We start from the raw sequence: 22633 nt of genomic DNA, 5'->3' as shown, positions 1-22633 counted from the left end.
ACAGCAAATTATTTCTGAAGATCAGCCAGGTTTTATTAAAAATCGTTACTCATACTTTAACGTTAGGAGATTAATGAATATTGTATATACAGCATCAAATAAAACTCCAGAACGTGTAATTTCACTTGATGCTGAGAAGGCATTTGATGGAGTAGTATGGGAATACTTATTCAATAGACTTGAAACATTTAAGGTTCGTCTAAAATTTATCCTACCTAAAGTTTTGTATTTATTTCAGACGATACCAATTTTTATTGCTAAATCTTTCTTTGATATTATACACTCAAATATTTCTTCATATATATATATATGGCAGAATAAAGATCCCAGACTAAGTAAAAAATGCTTACAAAAATCAAAAAAAGACGGTGGTTTGGCACTGCCGAACCTTAGCTTTTACTATTGGGCAATTAATGCTCGCTATTTAACGTTTTGGACAAAAGATTTTGAAGATACCCAATGCCCAGGATGGATAATCTTCAACGTGATTCTAAGCAAAGGTTATCATTGGCTTGTATCCTAGGGGCCTTGTTACCTTTCACAATTACGAGATTGAATAAATAAATTAACCCAATAATAAGACATACATTCCGAGTATGGTTTCAATTTCATAAGTTTTTTGGATTAAATAATTTTATCTTATCGAGTCCTATCATAATAAAGCAAATGGTATGTTAGCTTTCATAGCAAAAGGATTTGAGTATAGGAGCAGGGAGGTTCTACTGCAGTTGTACAGGGTCTTGGTGAGACCACACCTGGAGTATTGCGTACAGTTTTGGTCTCCAAATCTGAGGAAGGACATTATTGCCATAGAGGGAGTGCAGAGAAGGTTCACCAGACTGATTCCTGGGATGTCAGGACTGTCTTATGAAGAAAGACTGGATAGACTTGGTTTATACTCTCTAGAATTTAGGAGATTGAGAGGGGGTGCTATAGAAACATACAAAATTCTTAAGGGGTTGGACAGGCTAGATGCAGGAAGATTGTTCCCGATGTTGGGGAAGTCCAGGACAAGGGGTCACAGCTTAAGGATAAGGGGGAAATCCTTTAAAACCGAGATGAAAAAAACTTTTTTCACACAGAGAGTGGTGAATCTCTGGAACTCTCTGCCACAGAGGGTAGTTGAGGCCAGTTCATTGGCTATATTTAAGAGGGAGTTAGATGTGGCCCTTGTGGCTAAGGGGATCAGAGGGTATGGAGAGAAGGCAGGTAAGGGATACTGAGTTGGATGATCAGCCATGATCATATTGAATGGCTCAAATTGCAGGCTCAAAGGGCCGAATGGCCTACTCCTGCACCTATTTTCTATGTTTCTATGTTTCTATATCTATTTTTTTTCTTCCAACCTTCCAGTACTGATCAAGCCTTCTGTTATGGAAGAGGAAGGGATTAGCAGCTTTTCACAATTTGGTTTTGGATGGTTGTTTTATGTCTTCTGAACAACTCTCAAATAAATATAATTTACCTAACTCGCATTTCTTTAGATATTTACAGATTAGACATTTTTTGAAGGCTACCCTCTTTTCCATTACCATATCAAACCAAAATCTTGGAATTTTTGTTACATTTGAACCCTTATCAGAAAGGTTTAATAACAAGCTCATATGTCAAAAGATAAGTTAGCTCGTTTTTATGGTCATATAAATCCTACCTGTGACTGATGTAATTCTGAAGTGGCCTCACTGACTCATGTGTTTTGGCCTTGCCCATTTTTGGAAAAATATTGGAAAGACATTTTTGATACAATTTCTGTAGTTTTAGATATTGATTTACAATCTCATCCTATTACTGCAATTTTTCGGCTACCAATGTTAGATTCTACTCATCTGTCCCGTTCCGCCCATCGGCTGATTGCTTTGATTACATTAATTGCCAGAAGATCTATTTTATTTAAATGGAAAAACTCTAATCCTCCTACCATAGTCTGAAGAAGGGTTTCGGCCCGAAATGTTGCCTATTTTCTTCGCTCCATAGATGCTGCTGTAACCACTGAGTTTCTCCAGCAATTTTGTGTACCTCCTACCACACTCCATTGGTACTCTGAAACGATATCATGTTTAAACTTAGAAAAAATTAGGAGTGACATTGTCGAACCCATGGTTAAATTTGATAGGACTTGGGGAAGGTTTATTCAACATTTTCATACGTTATAAATTGTCCCCTCTACAACCGTTATTCAAGATTCAAGATTCAATTTAATTGTCATTTGGACCCCTTGAGGTCCAAACAAAATGCCGTTTCTGCAGCCATACATTACAAACAAATAGACCCAAGACACAACATAATTTACATAAACATCCATCACATCGCTGTGATGGAAGGCCAAACAAACTTATCTCTCCACTGCATCTCTCCACTGCACTCTCCCCCGCCCACCAATGTCAAAGTCAAAGTCAAAACCCCCGGCTGGCGATGGCGATTGTCCCGTGGCCATTAAAGCCACGCCGGGTGGTGCAAGGCCGCACACCGGGTCTTGGTGTTGGAGCCCCCGGTGTGCGCTCGCAGAGTTCCGCGGCCATTCCAAGCCGCCCGGGGCGGTGATGTCAGGCCCCGCTCCAGGAGCTCTTCGACCCCGCAACTCGGGCGGGAGAAGTCGCCGTTGCGAGAGCCCTGAAAAGCGGTCTCCCTCCAGGGACCCGCGGGCTCCTGGTGCCGCCGTCCGCCAGACCCGCAGTTGCAGCCTCCGAATCTCCGGAGGTCGGGCCGCCACAGCAGCAACGCTCCACCACCGCTCCACCCGCTCTCTGGACTCGGCCAGCTCCGCGATGGTGAGGTGAGTCGTCGGCACCAGAGTCCCCGGTCTTCTCCTGTTGGAGGCCGCTCCTCGTTGCAGCCCCAACGACAACGGAGACCTGACAAAGAAAAGGTCGGGTCTCCCGTGCAGGGAGAGATTTAAACGTTACCCCCTCCCTCCCACCCCCCCACACACACACACCCCAACAAAAAATAACAAAAACTACATAGAAACATAGACAAAATATAATAAAAAATGCAGACGGGCTGCAGAGGCCGCTGCTGACGAGAGTCGCACCTATAATAATTATTTTACCTTTATACGGTGAAATGGACTTGACGACAAACAGAGACTTAAATTGTTGAAATTCTTTGTAGCCCAGATTTTGTTTTGCTTTTTTTCTAGTTTAGGGGGTTTTGTTTTTCTCTTTTTTCTCTCTTTTTCTTTTTTTTTTGTCTTTTTATCTTTTTGTTTTTACACTTAACTATATTTACATAGAGACCGGGAGGTTTATACTCAATGTGTATTTTGACACTGGACTCATACTTAGGTTATGCTTGTTATTAATGTAATCCTGATCCCCATGTATCAATATCACTGTTATGTTTATCATTATTGTTTTTTAATTTTTGTTTTAGCTTTTGAAAAAATTCATAAAAATATTTTAAAAGAAAGAATTTTTGTGTAACTTGCATGTACTTTTTATTTCAGGGTACACCTGGTGCAGACAATCTCTTTCGAGGAAGGAAAGGTGATAAAGGACAAGGTGGTATACAGGTGGAGTCTTTATTCTTTACTTAATCAGAATGGATTTCAGAGCGAGTGTACAATGTACCACAGTTCATATGCAGTGTGTTCAGCACAGTTGACAGAGGATGAATGGAAATTCGGAGCTCTTATTAATTCATTCATTTATTGAGGCTGAAGCTTTTTGGAACATGGTGATAGTAGCAGACTCAAGCTTGCTCGACCAATCATTTGGCTAATGGCTGATCAATGTCTAAACTCCATTTCCCTGCAATATCCCTGTTTTCTTTAACACCCTCACCCAACAGAAGTATAATGATCTCAGTTTCAAACTTTTCAACTGAGCTACCTGAAGATCAAGAGAATATGATTGCATTGTCCCAGCCAGAACAATGAAATTCTTACTTGCCGCTGCACAACAGAATATGTCAGCATTGTACTCTGCAAACAATATTAGAAACGAGAAAAAAAAGTTATATATATAGTGTGTGTGTGTGTGGGTAGACACAAAATGCTAGAGTAACTCAGCTCTGGAGAGAAGGATTGGGTGACGTTTTGGGTTGAGACCCTTATTCTTATATATGTGTGATTCTGTGTAGTGCATCTCTTAACACGACAAACAAACAATAATAGTGCAAAACGACAAAAACCAATGCCCCCATATCCATGTAGTATAGAGCTTATTTGGGGCCGCTTTTTTTCAAGTTGAAGTTGTGGAGTTTCTCTGTCTTTGGTGAGATGCAGTGCTTCTTTATATCATTGTGAACGGCCTCACTCAAATTTCAAGACTCTTGTTCTAATCTCCTTGAACAAAGGAAATAACTTATTTCTGTGTATCCTTCATCTTCATTACTCACAGGATTGCAAGATCAATCTAAATATTACCATTTAGCTTCAAACTGCTGATAAAAGCAGCTAACGTGTTTGTTTATCTTTCCCAGCTGCAAGGGTAAACTGCAAACTAGAAGGAGTTGGTAAGAAGAAAATTATTGATAATATAATTTAAGGAAGTCACATTCATCAACACAGAAAATGTCATCTTACAAATATTGGGAGTTTAAACAAAAATGTACTCCGCTGAAAGCATGAGCTTTCTTATTATACTCATTCCATGTGTGGAACTGTTGAGAATTACATTGATGTTTGTTTCTCTCATTGTGATTTGTAGGGAGAAGTCGGATTAGACGGTACACCAGGCCAGGCTGGCAATAAAGGAAATCGCGTAAGATATATCCTGCTCCCAATTAGCTACACAGACCATGCATGATTACTTCATATTATTTACACTGATCTATTGGCAAATCCATCTTGTCGGTCTCCCAAATGCTCATTCACATGTACAGGCTGTGCCAAAGTTGAGAGTTTACAATCTGGGAGAACCAATACTTAGTAGAAACAAGATACTGCAGATGCTGGTGTATACCAAAATATAGACACCAAAGTATGAAGATACCAAAGATACCGAAGTCTGAAGAAGGATCCCAACTTGAAATATCATCCATCCTTTTTCTCCAAAGGTTGTATCCAGTATATCTGTGCACTAGATGCAGTGACCAGTGGGGTGCCACAAGGCTTGGTGCTGGGACCCCAGTTACTTACAATATATACTAGACTAAATGGGACCCGTTGGGTCCCAACATCACACGGGAGGTCTGGTCCCCCAACGCAATATTCCACCTCTCCATCAATTCCAATATTGCGCTGGTGGCTCAGTCACTCAAGCCCGTTGTGCTGGCAGCTCACTCACTCACGGCTGGCAGTTGACTTACGGCAATTCCTTGAAATTCCATTTCAAGCAGGGTGCAAGGCCACCAAATTCAAGTGCAGTTTCATACTATTTCAAGCAGGGTGCAAGGCCACTAAAGACAGCGAGTCGTAACCTCTCCCTCCTCCATCTTGCAGAGACTGAGCCACGGCCACACTTCTGTGTTTTATAGTCCCTCCCCCTCCCACCAGAAGGGGCGTGGCCTTCATGGCGTGATTGACAGGAGAGAGAATCTCAACATTTTTTAAACACTAATAACTCTTATTTTTCATCGATGGAAAAATATCCTTGGCACCTGATGAGCGGAGGGGGACTGAGTAAGATGGCCAAAAATCACAGCCGTATGTGGTAGCCTTTTTTCTAATAAATGTGGAGGTCTAAGAGTGTCTTTACCTTTCTTGAGTACTCCATTTTCTCTCACCACCATATGGCCTCCCTATGATTGCTAAACTTGTGAGAATAAGAATGCAAACTGCAAATGACAGAAATATGGTTTTAAGATGTGCTGGCCACAAATTACGTAACTGATCCAATTGGCCCTTGTGGCTAAAGGGATCAGGCGGTATGGAGAGAAGGCAGGTACAGGATACGGAGTTGGATGATCATATTGAATGGCTTGAAGGGTCGAATGGCCTACTCCTGCACCTATTTTCTATGTTTCTATGAATTGAACTGAACAGTCTGTCTCTAATTATCCACCTAAGCACTCAGGCAGCCAAATTACTAAATATATATCAGAAGTAGAAACATAGAAAAATATGTGCAGTAGTAGGCCATTCAGCCCTTCGAGCCATTCAATATGATCATCTAAAGTCAGTATCCCGTTCCTGCTATTCCCCCATATTCCTTGTTTTTTTAGCCCTAAGAACTAAATCAAACTTTCTCTTGAAGACCTCCCCATTCCCATAATGTACTTATGCTTGAAGATTTACAGGGATGCTGTATCTGAAATAAATGTAGACCTTTCCATCCTGCTTTTGGTCCTTCACATAAATCATGAGAGGAATAGATCGGGTAAGCGCACAGAGCCTCTTCTCCAGAGGAGGCGAATCGAAAACCAGAGGACATAGGTTTAAGATGAGGGGGAAAGATTTAATAGGAACTGGAGGGGTAACTTTTTCACGCAAAGGGTGATAGGTGTATGGAATGAACTGCCAGAGGAGGTATTTAAGTTAGGTACTAAGATATATTTAGACAGGTACATGGTTAGGACAGGTTTAAACAGACATGGGCCAAATGCACGCAGATGGGCCTAGGGTAGATAAGACATGTTGGTTGGTGTGGGCAAGTTAGGCTGAAGGACCAATTTACACACTGTAAGACTGTGACTCCGTGACTCTATAAACTGTGACTTCATAAGGATTGATGGATCTGATAATTTTGTAATCTCAAATGCTGACTGCAACAGTTATTGGCTTCAGATACTTGAAAGGGTACATTTCACTCTGAAGATTATATGATATTAATTGACAGAATATTCTAAATGTAATCTCTTCAGAGCCCCATATGATAGAAGCAAGATGTATCTATCTTTGTACCAAAATGCCATGCAGTTTGCCTTCCTAATTGCGAGCTGTACCAGCAATTTAACTTCCAGTGATTCATGAACAAAGACAACCTGGTCCATCTCAACTACAATACTCTCAATATCCCATTGTGCTTCTATCTTTTCTACCAAAGTGGATGATCTCAGTTTTTTCGCATTGTATTTCATTTCCCATGTTCTTGCCCATTAATTTAGGCAGTTTAAACACTCTGACATCTTACAATCCTCATAGTCACAGAGCTTTATATCATCAGTAAATCTGGATATATATTTTTCTTGATTTCTTCATTCAAATCATTGATAGAGTTTAGATCAGCTGGGGGTCCAGCACCATCTCACCAGTCACAGCTTCACGACCCAAAAATGATCTGGATTAATGTTATCTGTTAACTAAATATACTTGATGGAACAAAATATAAAATGCTGGAATAACTCAGTGAGCCATGTATGATATGGCACTTTATTTGGTGCATGGACTGAGGTACAATGACATTTATTTTTGAATACAATTCAGTACAAGTATCACTATCCATAAACACTTAGTCAGACAACATCTGTGGAGGACTTGGGTTGGCAGTATATAGGGTCAGTATTTGATTGCCAACAAATAATTAGATGTGTTGTGTAGATGAATTATTATTCTTCCTTAAGATCAACTTTAATGTTGTTAACCTTACATTGTCTTTACGATTGATGTAATGTAAACCATTGGACTTTAATCACCAGCCTAAAACAAATTTAATTTTCCATCTTTATAGGGGCGACCTGGTCGGAGAGGAGTTGTAGGTAATAAGGTGAGTATTGGTTTATGTCAAAACGTTATTTTAGTACCAATAAAAATAATGAAAGTATTCATTATTTGAAATTTGCATTAGTTTTATCTATTTCAAACCAGTTGAACATCATTGTGCCTGATATGGGTCCACAATAGTGCAGGTAGAATAACTTGGATCACTGCTCACTTGGAAGGACCTCTGTACTTTTATTTGTTCTAATTGCAGAAAGTTTGGGAAAGAAAGGACCTCTTGGCCCTGTTTATAATATAACAGATAATAATATTAATCAGTTAACAAAAGCCCAGGCAATGGGCAGAAGTGCATGTCAGATCCTCACCGAATATAATAATCATACTCATCAACATGGTGTACATTTTGATAGTATCCACCTCTCTGCCCTCTTCTTCCCCCAATTCTATGTGTGTTTATTATATTCGGATCAAGGTAGAGATCTGACTGTGCATATTATCTGGCAGTACATTGACCAAAAATGGAGAAATATATTCCAACACTATTATATTATAAATGTTATCTCTTATTAGGATATGCTAGTACCTTTGTAGCTAGATATAGTCTGGAGACAGTATCTGTGAAGTCAAGTTAAAGAGGTGGCATGCAGCAGGCTAATTATTTTTTCATTTGTGGTGTGCTGCTGCAGAATAATGTAATAGTGGGGCCACACAAAATCATACAATACAGAACTGGCTTTATCTGCTTTAAAAGCCTTTCTGCTGTGAGGTTTACCACTATGTGTAAAATGAGCCCTTGATCTGATCAGTTGAATTAGTCCACTCATCCCCAAGTGATTGGTGTGTCGCAAAGAATGGATTAGGACAGTAACATTTAGTTACAACTACTTTCAAGAGGAACCTGTGATGCCATGACTGAGGTGCATCTTTGTGCTGGGACTTTTCACAAAGATGCTGTAATTTTGCAGTTAAGGCTAACAGGACATAACTGGGTACTTAGGGGGCAGTTATAGCACTTAATTTCCATTCAGAACATGCCAATGGGACAGAACTACTAAACAACAACAAATTCAGATGCTGGGAATCATATATAAATACTAGACTAAGTGGGACCCTTTGGGTCCCATGTTCACACGGGAGGGCTGACGCAATATTCCACCTCACCACCAATTCCAATATTAGTGGCCAGTGGGGGGGGGACTTTCTGGAGTGCAGGTATGGGTTCTTGGGGTGGCAGCTCAGTCCCTCAAGCCTGATCTGCTGGCAGCTCACTCACGGCTGGTGGGCTGGCAGTTGACTAGTGACTATTCCTTGAAATTCCATTTCAAGCAGGGTGCAAGGCCACCAAATTCAAATGCAGTTTCGTACCACTTCAAGCAGGGTGCAAGGCCACCAAATTCAAGTGCAGTTTCATACCACTTCAAGCAGGGTGCAAGGCCACCAAATTCAAGTGCAGTTTCCCACTTTCAGCAGGCTGCAAGGCCACCATATTCAGTGCAGTTTCATACCACTTTCAGCAGGCTGCAAGGCCACCATATTCAGTGCAGTTTCATACCACTTCAAGCAGGATGCAAGGCCACCAAATTCAAATGCAGCTTCATACCATTTCATGCAGGGTGAAACCACCATAAAACCACACAAAACACCAAACTCACAGTTCAGTAGACATTCAGTGTGTTCAGTTGATTCACAGCTCAGACAGAGTCATGACCTCACCCTCCCCCATCTTGCAGAGAATGAGCCACACCCAACTTCAGGGTTTTATAACCCCTCCCCCTCCCACCGGAAAAGGTGTGGCTTTCAGGGCGTGATTGACAAGAGAGAGTTTCTCAACATTTTTTAAACACTAATAACACTTTCATTTTTCATTGATGGGAAGAATCATCTGCACCTGCTCAGGGGAGGGGGACTGAGTAAGATGGCCACAAATCACAGCCGTAAGTGGTAGCGTTTTATCTAAAATCAATAGAGAGTGCAAACAGGAAGTAAGTGCATTTGCAGTAGTGCCTTTCAACTTCAAGCCAAAGCACCCAAGCCACCATTTGCAGTAAGTAGTGCCTTTCAACTTAAAGCCAAAGCACCCAAGCCATCATTTGCAGTAAATAGTGCATTTCAACTTCAAGCCAAAGCACCCAAGCAACCCTTTGCTGTAGGTAGTGCCTTTCAATTACATGTGACCATTTGCAGTAAGTAGTGCCTTTCAACTTCAAGCTAAAACACCCAAGCCACCATTTGCGGTAAGTAGTGTATTTCAACTTCAAGCCAAAGCACCTAAACCACCATTTGCCGTAAGTAGTGCCTTTCAACTTCGCCAAAGCTCCTGAGCCAGCATTTGCAGTAAGTAGTGCCTTTTAACTTCAAGCCAAAGCACCCAAACAACCGTTTGCAGGCAGTGCCTTTTTACTTCAAACAAACCATATTTTCATTTTCAAACCACATTAAGGGTACTCACAGTTGTGTCGATATTTGTTCAGTGTTATTCAGAGCTCAGAGAGACATGACCCTTTGCTTCATCCATCTTGGAGAGACTGAGTGAGGCACGCCACTTCCTGGTTTTATAGTCTCTACCCCTCCCTCCAGCAGGGGCAGCAGAGGGAATGGTGATTTTTTTGAGCTTCGAGCCAAAGCTCCCAAGCACTCGCCACCATTTACAGTAAGTAATGACTTTCAACTTCCAGCCAAAGCACCCAAGGCATCATTTGCAGTAGGTAGTGCCTTTCAACTTAAAGCCAAAGCACCCAAGCCACCATTTGCAGTAAGTAGTGCCTTTCAACTTCAAGCGAAAGCAACCAAGCCACCATTTGCAGTAAGTAGTGCATTTCAACTTCAAGCCAAAGCATCCAAGCCCCCATTTGCAGTAAGTAGTGCCTTTCAACTTCATGCCACCATTTGCAGTAAGTAGTGCCTTTCAACTTCAAGTCAAAGCACCCAAACAACCATTTGCAGGCTGTGCCTTTTTACTTCAAACAAACCATATTATCATTTTCAAACCACATTAAGGATACTCACGGGTGTGTAGACATTTGTTCAGTGTTATTCAGAGCTCAGAGAGGCATGACCCTTGGCTTCAACCATCTTGCAGAGACTGAGTGAGGCGCACAACTTCCTGGTTTTATAGTCACTCCACATCCCCCCAGCAGGGGCAGCAGAGAGAATGGTGAATTAAAAAAACCCATTAATATCTCGCTGATTTGTCATCGATAGGAAAAATCCTCCGCACCCATAAGGCGGAGGGGGGCTCTGAGCGAGGTGGCCAAAATGACGGCCGTAGATGGCGGCGTTCTGTCAGAAATCGCAGCACAGTGGGCCAAAAGCGGTCAAGGTCAGAAATTTAGTAATGTAGATTGAATTGCTGGACACACTAAACAGATCAGGTTAAAGATTCGTCATTATAAATTTTCCATTCCGGTTCCTTGTTAGGATATAATACAAAATATCCAGGCTAGAAGGAGCATGGATTTAACTATCTTGTGGCAATTGCATGTTAAATTCAAACTTCAGAAGTCGCCCAAATCAAGCAATATTATATAGAAGCAAAATCTTGTGCTGTAATGTTTTGCAATTTTTTGGATCATTTTCTTCAATCCTCTCAATAACATACAAACTTTCCTCCTACAGAATCGCCAGGGACGATTTGGGACCGCTGGACCAAAGGGCCCGCCTGGATATGAAGGCACGCAGGTGAATCCAAATATTTTATGTCATTTTATCTGAAAACTCAGTATTTATTTTTTGAACAGATTGAGTAAATGCCCTACAATTATAAATCTATTTAAGAGACATAGTTAGCTATGTAAATTAAATATCGATCTCCCTACTATAATGCTATTTGCTAATAAATGAGGCACCTGAAAGGGACATAGAACATAGAACATAGAAATTAGGTGCAGGAGTAGGCCATTCGGCCCTTCGAGCCTGCACCGCCATTCAATATGATCATGGCTGATCATCCAACTCAGTATCCCGTACCTGCCTTCTCTCCATACCCTCTGATCCCCTTAGCCACAAGGGCCACATCTAACTCCCTCTTAAATATAGCCAATGAACTGGCCTCGACTACCCTCTGTGGCAGAGAGTTCCAGAGATTCACCACTCTCTGTGTGAAAAAAAGTTCTTCTCATCTCGGTTTTAAAGGATTTCCCCCTTATCCTTAAGCTGTGACCCCTTGTCCTGGACTTCCCCAACATCGGGAGCAATCTTCCTGCATCTAGCCTGTCCAACCCCTTAAGAATTTCTATAAGACATAGCTGTGGAACATTTAAATTAAAATATTTAAACAATTTTAAGTTTCTGTTATTATTGAAATTGACATTTGGCCCATTAATTTGATTAATTTTCTTGAAGAGGTGACAAAGAAGATTGATGAAGGTAGGGTGGTGGTTGTTGTATACATGATTTTTAGTAAGGCTTTTGATAAGGTCCCTCATGGTAGACTGATCACGAAGATTCACGAAGTTGGTTATATGGATTCAGAACTGGCTTATTCATGGAGGACAGAGGGTTGTGGTGGAAGGTAGATATTCTGGCTGGAGGACTTTGACCAATGCAGTTCTGCAAGGGATCTGTGCTGAGACCTCTGCTGTTTGTGATAGATATTGATGACATAGAAACATAGAAATTAGGTGCAGGAGTAGGCCATTCGGCCCTTCGAGCCTGCACCGCCATTCAATATGATCATGGCTGATCATCCAACTCAGTATCCCGTACCTGCCTTCTCTCCATACCCTCTGATCCCCTTGGCCACAAGGGCCACATCTAACTCTCTCTTAAATATAGCCAATGAACTGGCCTCAACTACCCTCTGTGGCAGAGAGTTCCAGAGATTCACCACTCTCTGTGTGAAAAAAGTTCTCCTCATCTCGGTTTTAAAGGATTTCCCCCTTATCCTTAAGCTGTGACCCCTTGTCCTGGACTTCCCCAACATCGGGAACAATCTTCCTGTATCTAGCCTGTCCAACCCCTTAAGAATTTTGTAAGTTTCTATAAGATCCCCTCTCAATCTCCTAAATTCTAGTGAGTATAAACCAAGTCTATCCAGTCTTTCTTCATAAGACAGTCCTGACATCCCAGGAATCAGTCTGGTGAACCTTCTCTGCACTCCCTCTATGGCACTAATGTCCTTCCTCAGATATGACCTAGGCATAAATGTGATTGGGTTGGTGAGTAGGTTTGCTAACAACACCAAAACTGAAGGAGTTGTCGACAGCGAGGAACGCTGTCAGAAGATACAGCAGAATATACATCAGCTGCAGAAATGGGCAGAGAATTGGCAGATGGAGTTTAACCTGCGCAAATGTAAGGCACAGCACTTTGGGGTTTGAATGTAAGGAAAGTATACAGTTAATTGTTGTTTGGAGTAAGTAGAGATGGGAACAAATTAAATACACACCAAAACTCATTCTTCAATTATGGGTTAATAATAGCAAAAACACACATACTTAAATTTTGGAAAATGCTAATATACCAACATTTTAAATGTGGATCAGTAATTTGCTGGACACAGCACATCTGGAAGCAATGAGACTCCTCCTAATAGGCAAACAAGACCAATTCTTAATGAGTAGGTCCCCATTTATTGCTATCTTGGAGTATTGTGGTGCCACCGTATCGTGAAAATTAAGTTTCAGGTATGGGTGAAAGACGATCTAGAATGTAAAAAATAATCTCCTTGTGGCGATTGAATAAACTCCCTCCTGCTTTCCCTCTTCTTATTTATTTTCTTCACTATTTTCTTTATCTGCCTTTCACTCACGCTCACTAGCCTATCATTCACTTTCTACAACCTCTTTTCCCTTTTTCTCTTCTTATTAAATAAATAAATAAATAAATAAATACATAAATAAATAAATAAATAAATAAATTGCAGGACCCTTAACAGCATTGATGTGCAGAGGGATCCTGGTGTCTGAGTTCATAGCTCACTGAATGCAGCAGCACAAACAAGTAGGGTGGATAGGAAGTTTATGGTATGTTTGTCTTCATTGCTAGGGGCAATGAATATCAGAGCCAGGAAGTCAAGATGCAGTTGTATAGGACGTGGTTAAGCTGCATTTGGAGTAATGTGGTCGCTTGTGGAGAGGAGGTTTATCAGAATGCTGTCTGGAGTAGATGGTTTCAGCAATAGGAAGAGATTGGATAGACTTGGATTGCTTTCTCAGGAATGGCAGAGGTTCAGAGGAGACTTGATAGATGTATATAAAGTTACTAGATTAAGTGGGACCCGTTGGGTCCCATGTTCACACAGGAGGGCTGGTCCCCCAACACAATATTCCACCTCACCACCAATTCCAATATTGGTGGCCAGTGGGGGACCTTTCTGGAATGCTGGTATGGGTTCTTGGGGTGGCAGATCAGGCCCTCAAGCCTGATCTGTTGGCAGCTCACTCATGGCTGGTGTGCTGGCAGTTGGCTCATCACTATTCCTTGAAATTCCATTTCAAGCAGGGCGCAAGGCCACCAAATTCAAATCCATGTTCCGACCATTTCAAGCAGGGTGCAAGGCCACCAAATTCAAGTGCAGTTTCATTCCACTTCAAGCAGTGTCCAAGGCCACCAAATTCAAATGCAGCTTCATACCAATTCATGCAGGGTGAAACCACCATAAAACCACACAAAACACCAAACTCACAGTTCAATAGACATTCAGTTTGTTCAGTTGACTCACAGCTCAGACAGAGTCATGACCTCTCCCCCCCCATCATGCAGAGACTGAGCCACACCCACATTTCCGGGTTTTATAACTTCTCCCCCTCCCACCGGAAAAGGTGTGGCTTTCAGGGTGTGATTGACAGGAGAGAGATTCTCAACATCTTTTAAACACTAATAACACTTTTATTTTTCTTTGATGGGAAGAATTCTCTGCACCTGCTCAGGGGAGGGGGGATTGAGTAAGATGGCCAAAAATCACAGCCGTAAGTGGTAGCATTTTATCTAAAATCAATATACAGTGCAAACCGAAAGTAAGTGCATTTGTGGTAGTGCCTTTTAACTTCAAACCAAAGAACACAAGCCGCCATTTGTCCGTCTCTTCCTTTGGGGGAATGCGACTTTTTCGTGTCGTATCCCTCTTCTCTGCCTCCGTCTGCGCTGAGGCCTAATGGCTGAGCTGGCGGCCTCCAGCCTGCGACTGACCCCGAGGCTCCGGAGGCAGAGCCAGCCAGGACTCACCAACGAGAGGCTGGCGGTCTTCGGGGCTGAGGCAGCGGTGGCCCGACTTGCTGGTGCGGCGTTCTGGCTTTCGGCGGCGGCCTGGAGCTGATGCAGCGGGGCTCGGAGCTGAGTCTGCAGGACCCGGAGCTGGGGCAGCAGCCCGGAGCGGAGACTGCGGGACCCGGAGCTGAGGCGGCTGTCTGGAGCAGAGACTGCGGGACCCGGAGCTGAGGCGGCTGTCTGGAGCGGAGACTGCGGGACCCGGAGCTGGGGTGGCTGCGCGGAGCTAATGCTGTGGCAGGCTGTCTCGGAGCGGAGACGGCGTTCCGGCTTTTGGCGGCGGCGACATCGCCACGGAGGTCCGCTGGACTGGAGAGCGGCATCTTCGGCCTGGATCGATCGCCTCAGCGCAGAGGGAGAACAAGGAGGGTAGAGACGGAGACTAAGACTTTGCCTTCATCACAGTGAGGATGTGCTTGGTGAACTCACTGTGGTGGATGTTTAATTTGTGTTTATTGTATGTTTTGTTTTTATTGGTTCTGTGTATGACTGCAGGCAACATAATTTCGGGCAGACCGAAAGGACGGAATGACAATAAAGGAATCTAATTCTAATTCTAAGTAGTGCCTTTCAACTTCAAGCCAAAGCTCCCAAGCCACCATTTGCAGTAAGTAGTACCTTTCAACTTGAAGCCAAAGCACCCAAACAACCATTTGCTGGCAGTGCCTTTTTACTTCAAACAAACCATATTTTCATTTTCACACCACATTAAGTGTACTCACAGTTGTGTAGACATTTGTTAAGTGTAATTCAGAGCTCAGAGAGACATGACCCTTGGCTTCATCCATCTTGCGGAGACTGTGAGGCACACAACTTCCTGGTTTTATAGTCTCTCCCCCTCCCTCCAGCAGGGGCAGCAGAGAGAATGGTGTTTTTTTTTTTTAAACTTCAAGCCAAAGCTCCCAAGCCACCATTTGCAGTAAGTAGTTCCTTTCAACTTTAAACCAAAGCTCTCAAGCCACCATTTGCATTAAATAGTGCCTTTCAACTTCAAGCAACACACCCAAGCCACCATTTGCAGTAAGTAGTGCCTTTCTACTTCAAGCCAAACCTCCCAAGCCACCATTTGCAGTAAGTAGTACCTTTCAACTTCTATGCCAAAGCAGCCAAACAACCATTTGCAGGCAGTGCCTTTTTACTTCAAACAAACAATATTTTCATTTTCACACCACATTAAGTGTACTCACAGTTGTGTAGACATTTGTTCAGTGTTATTCAGAGCTCAGAGAGATGTGACTCTTGGCTTCATCCATCTTGCAGAGACAGAGTGAGGCACACAACTTCCTGGTTGTATAGTCCCTCCCCCTTTCTCCAACAGGGGCAGCAGAGGGAATAGTGATTTTAATATTGGTGACATTAATATCTCTCTGATATGTCATCGATGGGAAAAATCCTCCGCACCTGTAAGGCGGAGGGAGGCTCTGAGCGAGGTGGCCAAAAATGACAGCCGTAGGTGGCGGCGTTCTGTCGGAGATCGCAGCACAGTGGGCCATAAGCGGTCAAGATCAGAGATTTAGTAATATAGATGAAAGGCTTAGACAATCATAATCTTTTTCCAAACATGGAAACATCCAATACTAGAGGGCATAGCTAAAAGGTAAAGTTTAATAGAATTATGTGGGACACGTTTTTTTACGGAGAATGTTGGAGGTCTGGAATGCACTCCCAGCGGTGTTGATGGAGGCAGGTACGATAGTGGCATTTAAGAGACTTTTGGATAATCGCATGGTAGTGCAAGGAATAGAGGAATATAGATCATGTACAAGCAGATGAGATCAGTTTAACTTGGTATCATGTTCAGCACAAACATTGTGGGCCAAAGGGCCCGTTTCTTCTGCTGTATTATTCTACATTCTATGAAATGGTTCCAAGTTCAATTCTTGTCCTGCATTTTCTGATTGAATACAGCAAATTAGTACTTACATAAAAAATGATAATAAAAACTAATATGAATGTTGATTGCTTTATATCCATATTGTTTTGGGTCAGGATAAAATTGTGCTTGCTGCTTAACATGAATTCCTGCTCATCTTTTGGTGTTTGAGTAAACAGAAATTCACACCTTTACAAAACTGTGAGCAGTCACACATTAATTTTACTACTATTTTGCCATATCTTTCTTCAAAAGTCCTCATAATTGTAAGCACCTCCATAACTTCCATTAATCCTCAATATTTAAACTGAGTAAGATCATAGAAACATAAAAACATAGAAATTAGGTGCAGGAGTAGGCCATTCGGCCCTTCGAGCCTGCACCGCCATTCAATATGATCATGGCTGATCATCCAACTCTGTATCCCGTACCTGCCTTCTCTCCATACCCTCCGATCCCCTTAGCCACAAGGGCCACATCTAACTCCCTCTTAAATATAGCCAATGAACTGGCCTCGACTACCCTCTGCGGCAGAGAGTTCCAGAAATTCACCACTCTGTGTGAAAAAAGTTCTTCTCATCTCGGTTTTAAAGGATTTCCCCCTTATCCTTAAGCCGTGACCACTTGTCCTGGACTTCCCCAACATCGGGAGCAATCTTCCTGCATCTAGCCTGTCCAACCCCTTAAGAATTTTATAAGTTTCTATAAGATCCCCTCTCAATCTCCTAAATTCTAGAGAGTATAAACCAAGTCTATCCAGTCTTTCTTCATAAGACAGTCATGACATCCCAGGAATCAGTCTGGTGAACCTTCTCTGCACTCCCTCTATGGCAATAATGTCCTTCCTCAGATTTGGAGACCAAAACTATACACAATACTCCAGGTGTGGTCTCACCAAGACCCTGTACAACTGCAGTAGAACCTCCCTGCTCCTATACTCAAATCCTTTTGCTATGAAAGCTAACATACCATTCGCTTTCTTCACTGCCTGCTGCACCTGCATGCCTACTTTCAATGACTGATGTACCATGACACCCAGGTCTCGCTGCATCTCCCCTTTTCCTAGTCGGCCACCATTTAGATACTAGTCTGCTTTCCTGTTTTTGCCACCATCAATTTCTCTAGTCTTTGCATCTAATAGAGACTTGTGGCGGCTCCTAAGGGTCGTGCCATTATACTGCCGAACCCCTCGGCACAGGAGTGGTGCAGTCCGGAGGCGGTCCTTAGCCGGAAGGTATAAAAGGCAGGGTTTGGGTGCCATCTTTACCTGGTTTCGTCTTCCCCTGAACCGGGAGGAAATAAAGTATAGTGCTTCTCAAACTGCGGACTACTTGCCTCATTTTGAGACCCACGCACTACATTGGTGACCCCCGACGCTCCATTGGCATCATGATGGAGACCGAACAAAGCCCTACCTCCTCACACGCCAGCCCGACCCTGTCTCTGGACGCGGTCTCCGTGAAACTGCCCAGCTTCTGGACCACACGGCCGCTCATCTGGTTCCAGCAGGCGGAGGCCCAGTTCAACCTGCGGGGCATCACGGTCGATGCCACCCGCTTCTATTACCTGGTGGGAGCCCTCGACCAGGATGCGGTGGAAGAAGTATCGGACTTCCTCGCAGACCCCCCGGACAATAATAAATACCTCGGCCTGAAACAGCTCCTGCTCCAAATTTACGGACTAAGTAGGATGGAGCGGGCAGGTAGGATCCTGCATATGGGTGGCCTGGGCGACCGGCGGCCATCTACCCTCCTAAAGGAAATGGTGGCGTTATTAGACGGGCACACGCCGTGCCTGTTGTTCGAGTACACTTACCTGCATCTGCTGCCGGCCTACATTCGGTTGCAACTCACCGACGCCTCGTTTGCTGATCTTCGGGCCCTCGGGAGGCGTGCCGACGCCTTGTGGATGGCGCGCCCTGATGACGTCAGCGCGCTGGGCGTCAGCAGAGACGAGGTCGCGCTGAGGTCGACGCGCCCGGATGATGTCAACGTGCTGGCCGTCGGCAGGCACACCGATGACGTCAACGCGCTGGCCGTCGGCAGGTACACCGATGACGTCACCCCAGCAGCTCCCGATTTCCTCCGGTGGGGCGGGGGAGCTGTGGAAGGAGTGACAGCTCCAGCCCGACGGCCAGCACGATTACCCCCCAGCGGCAGTGAGGGGTACTGCACCTGCAGTCCAGCGCCAGCAGGCTGCAGGCACCACCAGCAGGGGCAGGCAAGCTCCAAATAGCACCAACGCAAGGAGCTGGTGCTATTTCCATCAGCGCTGGGGTGCTGCAGCATGACAATGCCGCCAGCCATGCACGTTCCCGGGAAACGCCTGGGCCGGCTGCCAATAGTCCCCGCGGTGGCCGGCCAAATTCACCGCCTTTTCGCTTGGGATCGGCGCTCCGGGACCCGCTTCCTCGCGGATACAGGAGCGGAGCTCAGCGTCCTGCCCCCTTCGCTGGCCGACATTCGTTCCGGTAAGCGGGGGCCCGTCCTGACCGCGGCGAACGGCAGCCCCATCCGCACATATGGACTGCGCATGGTTCCCATCGTGCTCGGCTCCTGCCATTTTTCATGGAACTTCACCGTTGCCGACGTCTCCCAACCATTGCTCGGGGCCGATTTTCTCCGGACGCATTCCCTCATGGTGGACGTCGGGCGTCAGCGTTTGGTCAACGCCACTACAATGGAGCCGATCACGTTGCGCTTGGGTCAACCGGTGGGACGGCCACTGGCGTCCGTGGACTCCCGATTCGCACGAATCTTGGCTGCGTTCCCGGACATTCTCACTCCGCAGTTTCATTCAGCAACCCCCAGCCACGGAGTTGTACATTATATCCCGACTACCGGCCCACCACTCCATGCACGAGCACGACGACTGCCACCAGATAAACTGCGTCTGGCACGGCGGGAATTCCGCACGATGGAGGCCTTGGGGATCGTCCGCCCTTCGAGCAGCCCTTGGGCGTCCCCACTCCACATGGTCCCTAAGTCAAGCGGGGGCTGGCGACCTTGTGGGGATTACCGACGGCTGAACGCTGCAACAACAGCGGATCGATACCCCGTACCCCACATCCAGGACTTCACGGCCCATTTGGCTGGGGCCACATTTTTTTCAAAAGTGGATCTGGTACGGGGTTATAATCAGATCCCGGTTCACCCGGATGACGTACCCAAGACGGCTATCATCACGCCATTCGGGCTTTACGAGTTTACTCGGATGCCGTTCGGCCTCAAAAACGCTGCACAGGCCTTTCAGCGCCTCATGGACGGGGTGTGTCGTGACCTCGAATTCGTGTGGTGGCCAGCCGCTCGCAGCAGGAACACTGCGCTCACCTTCGACAGCTCTGTCAGCGGCTCAGCGAGCATGGTTTGGCCATCAACCTGGACAAGTGCCGTTTTGGGGTCAACGAAATTGACTTTCTCGGCCACCGCGTGACTGCGCAAGGCGCGGTTCCCCTGCCTAACAGGGTTGACGCCCTCCGTCGGTTTCCCCGCCCACGCACGGTGCGTGGCCTGCAGGAATTTGTCGGCATGGTGGCATTCAACCATCGTTTCGTGCCATCCGTGGCCCACATCATGCGGCCCCTGTATCAACTTCTGGCGGGTGGGCAGCAGAGAGCGTTGAGTGGACCCACGAGGCGGAGGCAGATTTCGACGGCGCGAAGGAGGCCCTTGCTCGGGCCGTGCTGCTGGTGCACCCGCGGGAAGATGCCACGACTGCTCTCACTGTGGATGCCTCGGAGTCGGCAGTTGGTGCTGTACTGGAGCAGCTGACAGGTGGAGTTTGGCGGCCTCTGGCCTTCTTCAGTCGGCACCTCAACCGCGCGCAGACCAAGTACAGCGCGTTCGATCGCGAGCTCCTGGCTCTGTACCTGGCTGTGCGCCATTTTTGTTACTTCCTGGAGGGCCGCCCGTTCACCTCCTACACCGACCATAAGCCGCTCACTTTCGCCCTGCAGAAGATTTCCGACCCCTGGTCCGCACGTCAGCAGCGGCAGTTGGCTTACATCTCCGAATACACCACAGCCATCCGCTACGTCAAGGGGAAAGAGAACCGGGTGGCCGACGCATTGTCCCGCCCTGCTAAAAATGCCGTGTTCGAGGAGGCGCCCGGATTGGACTATTCTGCTCTGGCGGCGGCACAGCTCACGGACGATGAGGTGCCCACCTACCGGACTGCCATCTCCGGCCTCCGTCTTGAGGATGTCCCTCTCGGTCCTGGGGGTGTGACAATCCTGTGCGATGTGTCGTCTGGTCAGCCGCGCCCCATCGTCCCTGCCACCTGGCGCCGGAGAGTGTTCGAGGTGATCCACGGACTGGCTCACCCATCAATCCGGGCGACAACGGCACTGGTGGCAGCTCGCTTCATGTGGCACGGTCTGCGCAAGCAAGTTGCCCATTGGGCTTGCACCTGCATCCCGTGCCAGACGGCAAAAATCCAGCGCCATGTCCGCGCACCTCTCCAAGAGTTCGGTCTACCTCACCGGCGGTTCGACCATCTCCACGTGGACATTGTGGGGCCCCTTCCACCGTCCAGGGGCATCACCCACCTTTTGACCATGGTGGACCGCTTCACGCGGTGGCCGGAGGCCATTCCGTTGGCTGACACCTCATCGGCTACGTGTGCTCGTGCGTTGTCCGCGCACTGGATTGCTCGCTTCGGGGTGTCGGCGCACATCTCCTCCGACTGGAGGCCACAGTTCACCTCCGAGCTGTGGTCAGCCATGGCTCGCTTGCTGGGGGTGCAGCTGCACCACACCACGGCTTACCACCCACAGGCTAACGGTCTGGTGGAGAGGTTCCACCGGCAGCTGAAGGCGGCATTGAAGGCACGGCTCACCGGCCCGGACTGGATGGACGAGTTGCCGTGGGTCATGCTGGGCATCCGGACCGCTCCCAAAGAGGACTTGGCCTCATCATCGGCAGAGCTGGTGTACGGGTCGACACTCACAGTGCCCGGGGAGTTCGTGCCGTCGGCGCTGGAGCAGCAGGAAACGCCCTCCTCCACCCTTCAACGCCTTCGCGAGCGAGTTGGCAGGCTCGCACCCGTCCCGACATCCCGCCATGGGACATTTCGCCCACACATGCCAATGGCCCTCACGGACTGCCCATACGTCTTCCTGCGCCGTGATGCCCACCGGACGCCACTCCAGAGGCCGTACGAGGGCCCGTTCCGGGTGCTGGAACACGGGCAGTCGACTTTTGCCCTGGACATGGGGGGCCGGCCGGAGGCTGTGTCGATTGACCGTTTAAAGCCGGCGCACCTGGACATTGACCAGCCGGTGCTGGTTGCTCAACCTCGGCCCCGAGGGCGTCCCCCCTCACGACTCCCTCCACCTGTCACTCCATCTGTCCTCCCGCCGGCCCCTAGACCTGTCCCTCCACCTACGCCCCCGCAAGCCCCGGGATCTGCTGACTTCCGCACGCGGGCCGGCCGGGTCGTGCGCCCGCCGGTGCGTTTTGTGCCTCTGGTTCTGGGGGGGGGGTCCTGTGGCGGCTCCTAAGGGTCGTCCCATTATACTGCCGAACCCCTCGGCACAGGAGTGGCGCAGTCCGGAGGCGGTCCTTAGCCGGAGGGTATAAAAGGCAGGGTTTGGGTGCCATCTTTTCCTGGTTTCGTCTTCCCCTGAACCGGGAGGAATTAAAGTAAAGTGCTTCTCAAACTTCAGGCTACTTGCCTCATTTTGACACCCACGCACTACAGACTCTTAAATCTTGTGTAAACAAAAGTGCTGGTGAACCTCAGCAGGTGCAGCAGCAACTATGGAGCGAAGGAAATAGGCAACGTTTCAGGCCGAAACCCTTCTTCAGAATGTTGGGGGGTGGGGAGGCGGGGAGAAGAAAGGAAAAAGGAGGAGCCTGAAGGCTGGGGGATGAGAGGTGACAGGAGGAGGGCTGAGTAAGGGGAGGAGACAGCAGCAAGGACTAACAAAATTGGGAGAAATTTAATGTTCATGCCCCCAGGATGCAGACTCCCCAAGCGGAATATGAGGTGCTGTTCCTCCAATTTCCGGTGTC

At 46.5% G+C, this 22633-nt stretch overlaps 2 protein-coding genes across 2 annotated transcripts in view; both read left to right on the top strand.

The window, feature by feature from the left end:
• The window catches only part of LOC129706630 (collagen alpha-6(VI) chain-like), a 46476-nt gene extending 35283 nt beyond the window's left edge, over positions 1-11193 (top strand). The window contains exons 12-15 of the transcript XR_008725083.1: positions 3446-3511; positions 4650-4703; positions 7551-7586; positions 11156-11193. The gene's annotated coding sequence lies outside the window, so the exon portion shown is untranslated. The remainder of the gene's footprint in view (positions 1-3445; positions 3512-4649; positions 4704-7550; positions 7587-11155) is intronic.
• LOC129716301 (uncharacterized) overlaps positions 1-22633 on the top strand; it is a 59105-nt gene that overhangs the window by 10713 nt on the left and 25759 nt on the right. The gene's annotated exons all lie outside the window — the stretch shown is intronic.

The sequence above is a fragment of the Leucoraja erinacea genome, chromosome 2, assembly GCF_028641065.1.
Source record: "Leucoraja erinacea ecotype New England chromosome 2, Leri_hhj_1, whole genome shotgun sequence".
Lineage (NCBI taxonomy): Eukaryota > Metazoa > Chordata > Chondrichthyes > Rajiformes > Rajidae > Leucoraja > Leucoraja erinaceus.
Note: the sequence above shows the minus strand (reverse complement) of the source record. Positions and strands in the feature narration are given on the sequence as shown.